Below are 4,943 nucleotides of genomic sequence, written 5' to 3' on the forward strand. Positions count from 1 at the left end.
GCTGGGAACAGAACCTTGGTTCTCTGGAAGAGCAGTAAGTGCTCTTAACTGCTAGGCTACCTCTCCAGCCCCCGTTAGTAATTTCTTTAAGTTAAAAATGTCAGGTATGGTGGCTCACACCTTTAAGCCCAGAATTTGGGAGGTAGAGGTAAGTGGATCACTGTAAGATTGAAGCCATTCTGGCCTCTATAGTGAATTGTAAACTAGCTGTGGCTACAGGGAGACCATGTCTCAAAAAGACCAAATAATAAAATAATAACATAATAAATTGTGCTGTTTATAGACAGTGAGAGCTATCTTCAGAATACCCTTGTATTAGGAGAACAATGATCTTGATATTTAGCCATTGGATCCCACTGGCTAATGGTTAGTGATATCAGTAAGAGGAGTAATTTATAGACACTAGTTTTGTGCCTCACGTTATATTCCTGAGACAGATGACAGGCAGGGAATGAATACATCTGATCCAAAATGAAAGCTTATGAAGGTCTTCAAAGAACTCAGTGGGGTGGTGCGATGAGGAACAGACTCTGGATCCCAGATGCTACCTGGAGCTGAGAGGGTAGTTCAAAGATGAGGGAGTCCCACCCAAGCACAGTGCAGCAGGTAGCGTGCCCTGTGTGCATACTGTGGCTCTGGCCTGTAAGAGCTACATATGATTTCACTCCTAAATTCTCAGCAATCCTAAGAAGTGAACGCCTAATTATCTTCCATTTAAGATGAGGAAAGCAACCCAATTTTGCCAAAAGTTCTTGAAAAGATAGGCAGGGATCTGAACCAAGGCAGTGTGCTTGTAGAATCTCTACTCTTAACCCATAACCCACTGAAAAGCAAACAGAGGACACATGATGAACTATCAGAAGATTTGTGTTCTGCCCACTCAGATTCCTATGTTTAAATCGAACCACCAGTAGCATGATAGTGACAGGAATTTTTTTGCCAGAGACAGGGTTTTCTTACGGTGCATAGCGTGGCCCCGAACCTGAGCTCAACCAACACTCCCACCTCAGGGCTTGAACTACAGGCACATGTCCCATGTCTCGCTCAGGTGGGGTGTTCATGACTAGGGAGCCCTGTGAATAGAATTAGTGTCATATAAACAGCTTTCTGCACTCTTTTTTTTCATATGTGGATATATAAGGAGAAATCTGCAAGGCTCAGCCCAAAACAGGGGCCTCCCCAGCTCCTAGCCGTGCTGGTCCCGTCCTGAGACTTAGTAGAGTTGTGAGAATTCAGTTTCTGCTAGGGAAGTCACCCCAACACAGTCCTTTGGACTAAGCCAATAGCAGTACTGTGTCAGGTTGGAGCAGGAGGAAGGCTGAGCTGCTCTTGGCCCAGGATAAAATCCCTGGAGAAGAGAGGTGAGGGAGACAGACTCCAGCCCCATCCTTCCTGTGTTATCAAGCATCAGTAGATTCAGATAGCATCACATGCCCGGCACTGAGCTGGACCCCAAGCTAGGCACTGGAAATCCAAGTTTGTAAGGAAGTGCCGTCATCACTCTGGGAACTCACATTTCAAGCATAAGGCAAACCCCAGATGCATTTCAATAGAATGTGGTAAAAACTATCGCCCAGGTAGGGAAGGCACCGTGGAATCACAGACAAGATGCTGTGTCCATGGTGCTGCGAGGTCTTGAACAGACATGACGCTTGAGCCGTGGACCGAGAATGTAGACGTTCCCCTGAGCCAAGGAGAGGACCCAGGGAGGGACACAGGGTGTCACGGGAAGGGCGAAGGGGGCAGAGGAAACACTGGTCATGGATGTGGCTCATGTAGGCCGCAGAAGCAGCAGGCACTATGCAGTGAAGTCAGTCTAGACTTCCATCCTAGGGAACAGCCGAGGGCCGGCAAAGGCCTCAGTAGAGGAGGCAACGCAAGCTTATGGTCTGTTTTAGGGATGTGCGTATGGAAGGGCCAGAGAGGAAGAAGCCAGGTGAGCTTTTGAGGGTTTTGCAAAGGTCCCCCCAAGAGGACATCGTGCCTTGCGCTAGGGCAGGAGTGACCTGACGAAGACACGTGGATGCACCAGGAGTCACAGATGAGGTGGAGGTCCTGGATTTCATCAGAGAGGGAGCGTTTTGAGGGTTATATACGATCCCTCATACCCCACAAGAGCAGCTTGAAAGTCCACGCTTTCGGGGTCACTTCTAAGTTCGTTACTAGAGAAGTTCCCGTGACTGTGTAGAGTACCCGAAACTACGAGGTTTTGCCATTGATGATCGTTCTTCTCTCTTTCGGGAGAGTAGGGAGAGCGGATGCAGTCTGAGTGATTTCTTTAAAATAAAAAAAGCAACTTGAGGGACGGTTGCATTTGCCTTAGAATTTGTGGGTAAGGTCCACCACGGCAGGGAAGTTGTGGGGCGGGCGTGTGAGGTGGCCGGTCACATTGCATTTTCAGTCAAGAAAGAACCGGGACACTCACGATCAGACGGGTCTTCCCACTCCAGTTAATCCAGTCTAGAAACTTTTCCTCTCAGATAAACCCAGAGGTCTATCTCCTAGATGGTTCTAGATACTATCAAACTGGCCATCAATATTACCCACCACAAAGCCTAATTTGGAAGAGCTGGTAGATGTCCATTACAGGGGAGAGAAAGTTCCAGATTGGGGATTCTGTGACCTGCTGAGCCTGAGGATCTCCAAGGCACTCAGAGGAATATTCAAGTAGAGTCTGTAATGAGAGGCAAAATAATATTTATTGCCACCATGACCTCCTGACACCTTGTTGATGCCAGATGGCTTCCGTGTAGGATGCCAGCCGTGGACAACAGACAGCAGGCCACTAGCTGAGTTCTGTGGACTTTACAGGTGAAGCAGCAGCAATCACAGCACCTTGAGGTCACCCGAGGAAAACCAAGACTTGCACTGAGTTTTAAGGGTCTTGACATACACTGCTGTGTTAATTACCCAGCATCCCTGAAAGGGTGTGAACTGTGCCCGTTTTACAGATGAGGAATCCTGAGTGGATGCCAGCCGCTTTCTTTACCACAGTCAGCTACCCGCCGAAGGTCTGATCACCTCCTTCTACCTTTCCCGAACAGAGAGGTCATCCTCTGCAGACTGCTGAGGCCAGAACTGTGGTCATGTGACTGACAGTTTGTGCTAGCACAGAATCACTGTGTAGAATGAATTAGAGAACACTGCTTGCCTAAAACTCCTGACTCCTTTTCTTTAAAAAAAATATTTTATTTGGGGACTGGAGAGATGGCTCAGGGATTAAGAACACTGGTTGTTCTTGCAGAAGACCAGGGTTCAAATCCCAGCACCCACATTGCAGCTAACAACTGTAACTCCAGTCCCAGGGGATCCGACAGCCTCTTCTGTGGGCATTGCACGACATGCACTTATCTACATGCAGGCAATACACGAGTACACATAAAATAAAAATATTAAATAACACCTGCATGTAGGTGGGTGCACCTGTGTCATATGATGTCCATGAAACTCAGAAGAGGGCATCGGATCCCCTGGAACCAGAGTTACAGATGGTTGTTAGCCACCATGTGGGTGCTGGGAATTGAACCCATGTCCTCTGCAAGAACAGCCAGTGCTCTTAGCCGCTGAGCCATCTCTCCAGCCCCCAAGTTCTTTATTAAATACATGAATATGGTCCAGAATAAATATTTTCATGAAAATGAAAATCAAAGACATTAGTCAGGAAAACATTATTTCATGTGAAGGTGCTTGGGAGAGTGGGTAGGTTCCATGAACAAAAATAACAAGTATGACCGGGCATGGTGCCACATGCCAGTAGTCCCAGCACTTGGGAGACAGAGTCAGGAGAATCACTGTGAGTTGGAGGACATAGTGGATACCAGGTCTGCCAGGTATATATAACAAGGACTCCCCCTAAAAAATGCAAAACTAGGGGCTGGTGATATAACTTGGGGTTTGAGCAATCCTTAGCATGTGGAAGGCCTTGGGTTCAATTTCCAAGACCACAAAACAAAATCGAAACAATCCTGTAAATCTTGGAGAATGTTTTGAAAGGAAATACCTGGAAGACACATTTCCACGTGGTCTAATTCATTTCCCAAACTGCTGGTAGGCAACTCTTTCCTGAGCTGCATCCGAGTCAGTGAGCGCAGCACACCTCCCACGTCATCGTGTCTATACCCAACTCAGTCCCTTCTCCATCTCCCTGTCTCTATTTTACTGTACAACATTTCCATTGAGATATTGAAATTGAATGTGTCAGACACATTACAGGCAACGGCAGTGGAGACAAGTTAGTTGATATATTTTCAAATAAACCAAGAGGGCCATGTGGATGTCAGGGGAATAAATTGCTCTGTTTAGCAATAAGGGATTTATTTAGCTACCGTAGACAGGGTCCGAAGGAACACCGTGCTGCGTACATTTTGATTGGCAATGCTGAGCTATTTCTTCAGAAATATCTCATGGGATCTGAATATGGTTCTACAGGTTAAGAGAAGATTAATTAAATCTTGATTTGGAAACAGTCATAAGGAATGCTGCACAGGTGACCTCCTGGTCCTTTGCAGGTGAGATGCTCTCTGAAGGCAGGAGGCATTAGCAATAACCCTGCAGGCCCCAGCTCAGCGTTTCTCCTCAGCCCCTAGGTACATGATGCTTCCAAGACAGCTCTAAGAAAAGGCAGGCATCTGGCATTCACAACACACCTCACCATCCGGCCCGGGTGAGCGACTGCTGGGTACCAGGTAACCAATGCCTGTGGGTTGATTGCATTCTCAAGTGACAGATGTGGCATCACAGGCTCTAGGACCAGAGGGCCCACATCATCCTGATTCTGCCACAAGCTTGCTGTATGACCATAAATGAACTTCTAGCCTTAGGTAGCTTCATCTGTAGGTGAAGACAGGAATACTCATTTCATTCAATGGATGTGAAGTTAAACCAGTCACTGTGATCACAGGAGACCACTGCCCAAGTACCTTTTTCTCTATTCTTCATTGCTG

The 4,943-nt window shown here is 47.0% G+C and overlaps 1 pseudogene; it reads left to right on the forward strand.

Annotated features, from left to right (window-relative positions):
* Positions 1-2,126: 2,126 nt before the first annotated feature.
* On the forward strand, positions 2,127-2,274 carry LOC115066956 (annotated as a pseudogene).
* Positions 2,275-4,943: the final 2,669 nt, after the last annotated feature.

This window comes from Nannospalax galili, unplaced genomic scaffold (genome assembly GCF_000622305.1).
Source record: "Nannospalax galili isolate Female #2095 unplaced genomic scaffold, S.galili_v1.0 scaffold103, whole genome shotgun sequence".
NCBI classification, from domain to species: domain Eukaryota; kingdom Metazoa; phylum Chordata; class Mammalia; order Rodentia; family Spalacidae; genus Nannospalax; species Nannospalax galili.